Raw genomic sequence first — 12382 nt, 5'->3', positions numbered from 1 at the left:
AAACCCGTTCTCAGGGCAGTCAAGGCCCAAGGCAAACGCTGCCCCCCGCCCGCCCGCCCGCCCGCCGCGGGGACGGCCGGACTGCGCCAAGCTGCAGCCCCAGCCTCGGGCTCCCTCAGCCTCTGCTCCGGACGCGACCGAGCAAGCCATCGCGGAGGCGGGCGGGCGGGCGGGCGGCGAGACTGACGGACAGGCTCCCCCGAAGGCGTCCGCACTGCGCATACAAAGGGGCCCGAGCGGCCGCTCCTTGCTTTACCTGAGGGTTTGCCGCAGTCGTGCCGGGGCGGGCGCGGGCGCGGGCACGGCCTCCGCGGGGCTGCGCAATCTTCTGCCTCGGTGTGTCTCCCTCCCGAGCGGACACTGCAGCAGCTGCCCCTCCCGCCGCCGCCGCCCCTCCTCCGGGCACCGACTGCTCCCCACGCCCCCCTGCTCTCGGCGCGCGCAGGCCCGGGCTCCGGGCTCAGCGCGCGCCGCCACGGGCTCTGCCTCGGGCGTCCGCGGCGGTTCTCGTTCTAGTACCCTCCCTTAAAACGTTAGGGGCGAGGGGGGGAGAAAAAGAGGAGTGAGGAGAGGGGCGACGAATGAAAAGGGAAAGGGAGGGGGGGGAGCTGCGAATCTGAGCACAAAGGCGCCATGAAGCGTCGCCGGCCGGGCTGCAGCCCTCGCCTTTCGAGACCCCCGCCTGGCCCCCACCCCTCTGAGCGCGAGCGCAGCTCCCCCTGCTGGCCAAAGGCGCGAAGAGCCGAGCAGGAGCGAGCATCTATTCCCGATCCAGCTCCGCTTACCTTCCTCCTCTAAACCGGCCCTCCCTTAAAGAAAATCATGGCATCTAAGACGGGAAGCCTTGTGAGGGAAAAGAGCTACAGCTGGATGCAGGCTGGCTCTCCCATTTGTTGACGGCCTTTGGCCGAGTCAGAGGCCTGGTTTAGGTTCTATGAGCAAGACATGAAATAATGATTGGCACACTGCTTTTCTTCATCAGTCCCCTGCCCCTTCCCGGTCCTGGTGAGGCAGAAATGTGTTTTCTGGCTCCAGATGTCATTTTCTGATGACTCAGATTCGTCTCATCCGGCAATCATCTCTCTAGAAATGACAAGAGACAAGAAACGAGCGGCTGCGATGGTGATGATGAAGCCCAAAATGTCAGAGCTGGAAAAGGTCGTCTGGCACAACCTCTTGATTTTAAAGAGAATAATAATGATGAAAATAGCTAACATTGATCCATTATTTTAAGGTCAATCAGTCAACAAGCATTTATGTGCCAGGCAGCAAAGCACTTGACCTACATAATCTCATCTGATCAGTGATGGCAACTAACTCCCAAAGGGAGAAGGTGATTTTTGAAAGGTCACATAGAAAGTCTGTATCATCAGAACAGGGACCAGTAAAGCAACTTCTATCTTCGCCCTTCTGCTTTTTCGGAATGACCTAACTATTTGGATGATCTCCTCGAAGAGATAACTATGGCACTCTTGCCTCAGAAGCCTTCCTGGCTCCCTATTGCCTACTAGAATTTGACTACTGCCTGTCTTTCTAGGCTAATTACATGTTATTAACCCCAAATACGCTCTTTTCTTCATAAGGATGGCCTATTTGCTGTTTCCTAATCATAATATCTTATTTCCCATCTCCATGCTTTTGAAATGGCTGAATTTCTAGAGTGGAATGTTCTCCTCCTACACTTCTTCCTCCTCATACTGCTGTCATTCTTTCAAGAGGCCATTCTTAATTTTCACTATTGTTAGGGACCCCACTCCTCTCCACATTCCCTATGGAGAGGATATATCTTGCATTACCTACCTGGGAATCCAATCTGTTTTCCTTTTTTTTGATGGAGTTTAATCAATGGTCTTTTATGAGACTAGAGCCTATGATTCCTAAGAAATCTCTGCTTCATTAATACAGGATCCAGCTCACATTAATATCTGTATCCAGATACACAGAAAAAAGGAAAAACAACTTCCTTTTTATCCTACTAATGATTTCATTGGCATAGAAAACTCCTGGCAAGAGTTTTCTCTATACCAGTGATGATCAGCAATTACTCTACCTCTTAAAGTCACAGTTTACTTTGAGTACGAGGATAGTCAGTAGATTATTTAGAGTATTCAAGCCAATGTGTGTGTGTGTCACAAATTAGACTCAAACATAAGCCTTTTTGACTTGTAGACTGCAAACCAACCTGCCTTTTGGACACAAAAGGTATTGAATAAATGCTAATTAATTGATTGACTTCTTGATTGGTTGATTTGAGGAATTGCTCCATTGGGTTTAGCTCTCAAGCTATCCATTCCTTCTCATCCTGTGCTATTTATTTTTGGATTCTTGTTATCACATGAGACAGTGAAATACAGCATAAATAGCACTGTATTTGGAGTCAGAGAAGCTCAGCTTGAATACAAGTTCTAATATGTATTGCTTGTTTGATGTAGAATGCAAATTATGACATCTCTGGCCTTAAAGTCCCTCATCGATAAAAATGATAGAATTTAACTAAATGGTCTCTAAGGCTTCAAGATCTTCAGGTATAAGTCTTGATCCTTAATGAAATCCTCCAGTGAACCTCTCCCCAAATGTTGCAGACCTTCCTCTGATTCTTTTAATATGCAGATAATATCAATAGAATGTCCTGTGCTTTAGCTACATGACTGGATAGCATCCTATTATAGTCAGAATTGCCCTTGATAATTCTATCATGTTGATCTTTGTCTACCTTATGCTAAAGCCTGCTCAGCTTCAGCTTGTGTCCTGTCATTCATATTTTAGACCCCTTGTCATTTAATATCTTATGAGATCATAGTATTCTTAAATTTGTAGTCATATAGCATCACTAGAGAATCGCCGTGTTAAAGATATGGACTTTGGCAGAAGTGAATGATTTTGGATAACCACAAGCTCTACTTCCTATTCAGTTTGGGGCTTAGCTCATGGTTCATCTTCAAAGTCTATGAAAGATACAGGTACAAAAATCCTATTAAAGTAAGAGCACTGTGCTTAAAGGTCAGAAGATCTTCCAAGTCTGGGCTCTAACACTGAGAAGCAATATTAGTGTCTTTTAACTCCTCTATTACTCCCATATGAATATAATGATGCTTGTATTACCTACTGCCCATTCATTATGCACAAGAGGTAGGCAGAAAGATTTCCTTTTATAAGGAAGAGAAGAACATCAGAACTGGAATTAGAAGAACAGAAGGAAACAAATATTTAAATATCTACCATATTAGCATCTAGGTAGCACAATAGATAAGAGTCCAGGTCTGGGGTTAGCATTAATTTATGTAAGTCCAGGTTTTTCTGAAATCTACCTGCTCATCATGTCTTATAGAAAAATATTATTCCATTACATTAATATGCCACAATTTGTTCATCCATTCTCTAATTAATGAGTATCCCCTCGATTTCCAATTCTTTGCCACTACAAAGAGAGCTGCTATCAACATGTTTGTACACATGGGTTCTTTTCCATTTTTTATAGCATTTTTTTTAGGATAGAAACCTAGTAGAGGTATTACTGGCTCAAAAGGTATTCAAAGGGAATGGGAGGAAAAAATGGAAATCAAAATATTATAAAAATAAATGTCAAAAGGGAATAAATATTTTTAAAGAGAAAGTTTTTTTAATGTTTTTATTATTATAGCTTTTTATTTACAAAACATATGAATGGGTAATTTTTTCAACATTGACTCTTGCAAAACCTTCTATTCCAAATTCTCTCCTCCTTCCTGCTCCCTCCTAGATGGCAGGTAGTCCAATAATACATATTAAATATGCTAAATCTAATATATATATATATACATATTTATAGTTATCTTTACACAAGAAAAATCGGATCTAGAAAGAAAGAAAAAACCTGAGAAGGAAAACAAAGTGCAAGCAAACAATAAGAGAAAGAATAGAAATGCTATGTTGTGTCCCACACTCATTTCCCATAGTCCTCTCCCATTACTGAACAATTGGAACTGGTTTGAATCATCTCAGTTTTGAAGAGAGCCACATCCATCAGAATTGATCATCATATAGTCTTGCTATTGCGGTGTATAATGATTTCCTGATTATGCTCATTTCACTTAACATCAATTAATGTAAGTCTCTCCAGGCCTCTAGGAAATCATACTGTTGGTCATTTTTTATAGAACAATAATATTCCATAACATTTATACACCACAATTTATTCAGCCATTCTCCAGTTGACGGGCATCCATTCAGTTTCAAGTTTCTTGCCACTAAAAAAAAGAGCTGCCACAAACATTTTTGCACATGTGGGGGTCCCTTTCCTTCCTTTAAGATCTTTTTGAGATATAATCCCAGTGGTAACACTGCTGGGTCAAAGGATACGCACAGTTTGATAACTTTTTGAGCATAGTTCCAAATTACTCTCCAGAATGGTTGGATCTGTTCACAGTTACACTAATAATATATGTGTCCCAGTTTTCCTACAATCCCTCCAAAATTTGTCATTATCTTTTCCTGTCATCTTGGCCAATCTGACAGGTGTGTAGTAGTATCTCAGTTGTCTTAATTTGCATTTTTCTGATCAATAGTGATTTGGAGCACCTTTTCATATGACTAGAAATAGTTTCGGTTTCTTCATCTGAAAATGGTCTATTCATAGGCTTTGACCATTTATCAATTGAAGAATTACTTAATTTCTTATAAATTTGAGTTAATTCTCTATATATTTTGGAAATGAGGCCTTTATCAGAACCTTTGAATGTAAAAGTTTTCCCAGTTTATTGCTTTCCTTTTAATCTGCCATACTAGTTTCAAATTTTCCCAGCAGTTTTTGTCAAGTAATGAATTCTTATCCCAACAGCTGGGTCTTTGGGTTTATCAAACACTAGATTGCTATAGTTATTGATTATTTTGTCCTGTGAACCTAACCTATTCCATTGATCAGCTAGTCTATTTCTTAGCCAGTATCAAATGGTTTTGATGTCTGCTGCTTTATAATATAGTTTAGGTCTGGTACAGCTAGGCCACCTTCATTTGATTTTTTTTTTCATTAATTCCCTTAAAATTCTTGACCTTTTGTTCTTCCAGATGAATTTTGTTGTTATTTTTTCTAGTTCAGTAAAAAAGTTTCTTGGGAGTTTAACTGGTATAGCACTAAATAAATGGGTTAGTTTAGGTAATATTGTCATCTTTATTATATTCACTAGACCTATCCAAGAGCACTTGATATTTTTCCAGTTGTTTAGATCTGACTTTATTTGTGTGGAAAGTGTTTTGTAGTTTTACTCATATAGTTCCTGACTTTCCCTTGGTGGATAGATTCCCAAATATTTTATACTATCGACAGTTATTTTAAATGGAATTTCTATTTGTATCTCATGCTGTTGGATTTTGTTAGTCATGTATAAAAATGCTGATGATTTGTGTGAATTTATTTTGTATCCTGCAACTTTGCTAAAGTTGTGGATTATTTCTAATAGCTTTTTAGTTGATTCTCTGGGGTTCTCCAAATATACTATCATATCATCTGCAAAAAGTGATAATTTAGTTTCCTCATTATCTATTCTAATTCCTTTAATCTCTTTTTCATCTCTTATTGCCAAAGCTAGTATTTCTAATACAGTATTGAATAGTAATGGTGATGGTGAGAAACCTTGTTTCATCCCTATTGGAAATGGTTCCAGTTTATCCCCATTACATATGACGCTTACTGATGGTTTTAAATATAGCAACTCTTTTTTTTAAATTATTATTATTTTTGTTTTTTGTTAAGGCAATTGGGGTTAAGTGACTTGCCCAGGGTCACACTGCTAGTAAATATTAAGTGTCTGAGACCAGATTTGCACTCAAGTCTTCCTGACTTCAGGGCTGGTGCTCTATACACTATACCACCTAGCTGCCCTGATAGTTTTAAATTGATGCTATTGACTATTTTAAGGAAAAGTCTATTTACTCCTATACTCTCTAGTGTTTTTAATAGGAATGGGTGTTGGATTTTATCAAATGCGTTTTCTGCATCTATTGAGATAATCATATGGTTTTTGTTAATTTGGTTACTGATATAGTCAGTTATGCTAATAGTTTTCCTAATATTGAACCAGCCCTGCCTGCATTCCTGTTTGGTCATGGTGTATTATCCAGGGGATGATTTCCTGTAGTCTGTAATCTTAAAGAGAAAAGTTTTTTAACTCCAATTTCTAAATTTCTTTTATTTGGGGCTGTATATTTTATTTATGCAATTTATTTATATCACAATTTTAGTTTAAAATAACTGAAATTATCCATTTTGCATTTCAACATTGTTCTCACTTTTTAATGTAGTTTAAGATCTGATACTACTTAATCTACTTCCTTTACATCTTTTTTCCCTGGTTTTTCTAACTCAGTGAGAATTTTTTAATAATTTAATTGGGACAACATTGAATAGCTTAGTTAGGTAAAACTGTCATTTTAAAAAATTATGTTGTTTTTACCAAAAGTTTTACTTTTTTAGAATCACCCATACTCAACTCGACCCAAGTCTTTCTTTCAAACTACCCAAGTATCAGAAGAGTACTGATACTATTTTTACATATAAGTAAACAATTTAACCTTATTGAATTCCTTTTAGTCTTTAATGTTTACCGTAATATTTCTCCCAGATGTTATATGTTGTATTTTCTCTTAAGTTCTAATGTTTTTTGTCACAAATCCTTGAAAGTCATTGAGTTCATTTAAATATCTTTTCCCCCCATTTAGTATTATATTTCATTTTGCTGAGTAAATTACCTTTGGTTATAATTCCAGCTCCTTTGCTCCATAGAAATATAATATTCAAACTCACAATCCTTCAACATTAGTTAACTTCTAGATTTTGTGTGATCCTTATTGTAACCATGATATTCAATTGTTGTTATTGTTGCTTCCAATATTTTCTCTTTAATCTGTGAGCTTTGAAACTTGTCTACGATATTCCTGTAAGCTTTACTCCTGAGATCTTTTCAAGTGAAGATCAATGGAATTTTTTTTTTTTTTTTATTTCTCCTTTGTCTTCTTATTTTAGAACTTCAGGACAATTTTCCTTAATAATTCTTTACAACATTTTATTAAGTTTTTTTCTTTGTTATCATTATTTTCAGGTAGTCAGACTATTCAGATATTATTTCTCCTCAATCTGTTCTCCAGATTACTTATTTTTCTGAGAAGGTATTTTATATTCTCTATTTTTTTCATTCTTTAGATTTTTTTTTTTATTGTTTATAGGTGTCTTAAAATGTCATTAACTTCCCTTGGCCTGATTCTAACTTTCAAGGAATAGTTTCTTTACTGAGTTTTGATTCTCTATTTCAAGTTAATTGACTTTCTTTTCATAATTTTCTTGGATTGTTCTTATTTTTTTTTTCTAATTTTTCCTCCATCTCTCATATTTGATTTTTAAAGTTCTTAAGTTCTTCCAAGGATTCTTTTTGTGCTTGAGACTATTCAATGACTCTCATTGAAAAAGAAGTAACTTTTTAAAAAATTCATTGGCTTCTTCTGAATATAAACCCATATCTTCTCTATCCCCATAATATCTATCTATGGTTGGGTTCTTTCTGTTTGTTTTGTTTTCAGCAAATTCTAGTCTGAAGTATGGAATCTCAATCTTGGGCTCTCTCCTCTACTTCTAAGCCACAGCCAGTGCCGTGCCCCCAGTCAAGCTGTCCCTCAAATGATCTTTCCCCCTTCTGTCCCTCAGGAGGCTACAAACTGCAGCTGTTCTCTCTGCTTTGGAACTCAAATCCAGGTATTCTGCTCTCCTGCAGGTGCCCACAACCAGCAGGGACCCTGTTGCACTGATGCTGTACTTACTACACCTCCTCCCCCGCAGCAAGGGCCCCAGACACTGCTGCCATCTCCTCTGTTTGGTGCTTCATAGCAAGGGAAGGTGCTTTTCCTCTCAGCAGACCCCACACAATGGGTGAGATGAAATTTCTAAGGCTAAAACTGAAGCTGCCTCCCTATCCCAGATGCCCTTAGGATTTGTGGCTTGTTGATTCTTCAGAGTAGGTCTGGAACTATTTACACTTCACTCAATCTGAATGGTCTTTTTTTTTTTTTTTAAGAAAATTTGGAGACCCAAAAGTTTTCTGATCTATTTGGCCACCTTTCATTTAAAGAATTCTCTCTTCAGGCTGGTAGTTCTGAAAACCTACTCACATTGGGAATGGGTTAAATAGAGAATAATTCATGGTTGGTTAGTTAATGTCATTTATTCTCAAAGAGGACCAAAAGGGCATCACTCTGTTATTGTCATTAGTGTGTCCAACTGTGGCTGATCAGACCAATAGAAGCTTAGAATGCTTTGGCACATAATCCTTGTGAACATTTGGGGTGGATTGTCTAACTTTACACAATTCACATTTCTTCTGGATCAGTTCAATTCTGCTTTGCTCACAGATTAGCACCTTGTCTGATGAGGGCACACATGCTGGGCAGTCCTGTGCCAGTGTCTCCCACGTCATACAATCGATTCTAAAGTTCTTAGAGTGTCCTTGTATCATTTCTTCTGACTACCTTGTGAGCTCTTGTGTGTATGAGTTCTCCATAAAATAGTCTTTTTGATAAATAAGCGTACATTTGGCATTTAGACAAGTTAAACCAAGTGTTCTCTCTGCAGCAGAATTTGTACTCTCCAATTTAGTTTGAGAAAGGACCTCAGTATCTGGTATCTTACACTACCAGGTGATCTTCAGAATCTTCCCAAGACAATTCAAATGAAAGCAATTCCGTTTCCTGGCATGGTGCAGCTGTACTGTCCAGGTTTCACAGGAGTACAACCATGAGGTCAGTTCCAATTTGGTAGTCAGTCTAATAGCTCTCTTCTCCCACACTTTCCCTCCAAGCCTCCCAAGGTAGCTCTTGAGCTTTCCCAGGCACCCCGGGGGTGAAACAAGACTGTGTGCCTACTCCCATGCTTTTTAGCATGATGTTTTTAGCCAGGATGTCAAATGGCTTCAATGAGGCATCAAAGTCAGTTATTACACTAATGGTAAATTCTTCAACTTGAAAAGGCTACAAACCAAAACTAAAGTGAATGCATTTTTGTTTGTAAGATGATTGTGCGCTCAATGCAGCCTCCAAAGCTGAGATGAAATAAAGGATGGATCAATTTTCTGCTGTTTGTGCCAATTCTGGCCTAAAAATTAACACCGAGAAAATGCAGGTGCTCCATCAACCAGCACCACACCATCCTTATGTTAGTGGAACCATCAGGTACAGCAAATGGAGACATTTTGAATGCTATGAATAAGTTAACTTACCTTAACAGTATACTTTCCAGGGAATATTACATATATATATATGTGTGTGTGTATACATATATATATATATATATACATATACGTGTGTATATATATGTATATGTATATCTTTACATATGTATATGTATATATATGTTGTGTGTGTATATATAACATAAAGGCTATAGACTTTTCAAAATCTATAAAGAAATAAGGGGGCAAGGAATAAAAAAGTGGGAGTATAGAAGGGTGTATAGATTAATAAGAGTGTTATAAGGCCTGTGGATTAATGGGAATGAGATAAAGAGGGGGTAAAAGGTAGAGTGAGAAGATAAGAGAGGGATCCATGGGTGAGGGAAGGTTATGTAACAGCATGGCAAGTTAAATTATTGTTACTGTTGTTGCTATTGTTGGTTCATCACGATTTTGCTAGGTGATGCCCTGACATGCAAGTGAATGAATTTAAGTGAGGGAGGGCTATGCAAAGTCACTTGCCTCATTTTCCCTTCCAGAACCACCTGATTCCAGTGGCCAGATATAGATCAAGAAGACTAAATATGGCTCTGGAAGTATTGGAGATCTTGCCTTTTTAAGCTAAGATATTTAATGACAGGCCACACCCATCTATGATTAAGGGTATATAGCAAGTGAAGTTAACAATGACCTTTTTCATCTAGTCAAAAAAAAAAAAAAAGAATCTGAATAAATAACTCTGGGAGGGAAAGACCTTCAGGGTTTTTGACCAAACCAAAAATGATTACTATTTACTTTCACTGTGAGTCAATTAGAACCCAAACTAGAATTTGTTGGGATTAGGCTTTAATGAGAGTCAGTGATTTGGAGTTTAAGGAATTTTCCTTAAGAAAGAAATCTAGACAGTAAACCCAAGATACCTAGGGAGGGTTCAGCTAATAAGCAAACAAACCATGACAACAAATAAATAAAAGATATCCCAGTAAATAAAAGATATTCCTTTTTTAGAGGGAAGGAAGGAAGGAAGGAAGGAAAGAAGGAAGGAAAAAAGGAAAGAAGGAAGGAAGGAAGGAAAGGAAGGAAGGAAGGAAAGGAAAGAATGAAAGGTAAAATGAAGTAGGTGGGGAGAAGATAAGGAAGGCATCAAGGAGTGGGGGAGGTTAAGTAATAGCAAGGCAAGTTAAAGAGTAGAATTATTGTTGTTTGTTCATTCTTGAAGAGGATCATGACATCACCTCCCTCTGTGTGTGTTTGGGGGGGGGGGGGGGTGGGGGGGGGGGGGGGGGGGGGGGAGTTTGGGGGAGATGTCTGTACATATGTATGTGTGTGTATATGTGTGTATATGGATATGTGTGTAGGGAGGTGTGCTAGTGTGTATGTATATATATATTATGTGTGTATATGTATATATACATAAATATATCCTTGATTAACTGTTGCCTGTTTGGGAGAGGTGGGAGAAAGGAAAGGAGAAAAAAAGTTCATAGCAAAGGACAAAAGAAACATAAGGAAGCAAAGAAAAGATGAATAGTCAGGACTATTGTAATGCCGGAGAAACTGAGCAAGACAGAGATTAAAGAACAATTCAATAGTTTATTAAATGGAGAGATTTACTGGGACCAAATGGATCTTGGTCCCAGGACTGGACGAGACTATAGTGTCAAAAAATCCAGAGAATAAGTTTCAGAGGACAAGCTTTTTCATAGGATAACAAGAACAATGGCATAATGGGAGAGGTAACTGGATGGGGATAACCTAATGGAGGGGGGAGGCCCCTAGGATGACACAATGGAAGGTTCTAATGACATCTAAAATGGATAAACTTATCCTGTCAAATATTAAAGATATAAAACCTTTATCTCATCAACCATTTAAGAAGGAATGATTATAGCCTGGGGTTTGGGGGCAGAGCAACTGAGGTAGATCTTTATCTAATCAAACATTAAGAGGCAAAGGTTATAACCTGAGTCAGAGTAACTAAATAGGACAATGGGGAAACTAGGTCAAGACATCAAAAGGGAACTTTGGCACAACACTATAATGTCCATTATTATTTATCCTTTCTTGAAATGGAAATTTATTGTTACATAGGAATCCTATCTGATGTTCTATAGGGCGCATGACAATGTTTTGTTTTTCTTTTTTCTTTCTTTTTCTTTTTTTTCTTTAAGTTTTAAATAAATGTTTAAAAAATTATCTTTATTTTCAAAGCAATTTGTTGATACTCCTTTTTTGCATTATTATCACTATTTATCCTTCCCACCACTGCCCTTCCCTGAAAAAGAGACTTCTAACCAAGAAAACAGTCCAACAAGACAAATTCACTCATAGGCCATCTGTAAATATATATATATCCCATTCTACCCTTTATCTCCCTGATAAGAGGAAGAAAGGAGGAGTGTTGTGCCACAGTTCTCTTTTAATGTCCTGACCCAGTTTCCCTAATTGTCCTATTCAGTTACTCTGCCTCAGGTTATAACCATTCCCTCTTAATGTTAAGACAAAGGTCTTATATCTTAGACCTTAGGCTATAATCATTCCCTTTTAATGTTTGATGGGATAATGGTCTTTATTCATTTTAGACATCATTAGAATATCAGGAACCTCTCCAGTACCTCCCATTATGTCATCCAAGGTGTCTCCCCCCCATTAAGTCAGCCCCATCCAGGTACCTCCCCCATTATGTCACTGTTTTTGTTACCCTATAAAAGAATCTTGTATCTAACATTTGCTGCTGGATTCTTTGAGACTATAGCCTCGTTCAGCCCTGGGAACAAACTATGGATCCACTTTGGTCCCAGTAAATCTCTGCCATTTAATAAATTATTAAATACTCTTGAATCTCTATCTTGTTCAGTTTCTACAGCATTACAGGAGGAGATATAGTAAATTTTCAAAAGTGATGGCTGATCACTTCATGGATTGAAGTTTTGATGTTTTTCCTCTATTTTGTTGTGATAATTATATAAACTGTTCTTCTAGTTTTACCCACATTGCTCTGCATTATTGCATATAAATTCATGAAAAGCCCCCTAAAACTCACTAACCTCTCCTGCCCCTGGAAAGTTTTGAAGGACATTAACCTATCTATAGTAACGGTGGTTAAGCTGTAAAATCACCAAGTTCTTTTTCAGACAGGTCTTATAATAAATTGTTACTTGCTTATTGATTTAAATTATTTTGTAGTACCTAAA

This window comes from Sarcophilus harrisii, chromosome 2 (assembly GCF_902635505.1).
Source record: "Sarcophilus harrisii chromosome 2, mSarHar1.11, whole genome shotgun sequence".
Classification (NCBI taxonomy): domain Eukaryota; kingdom Metazoa; phylum Chordata; class Mammalia; order Dasyuromorphia; family Dasyuridae; genus Sarcophilus; species Sarcophilus harrisii.
This window is presented reverse-complemented; position numbering follows the sequence as displayed.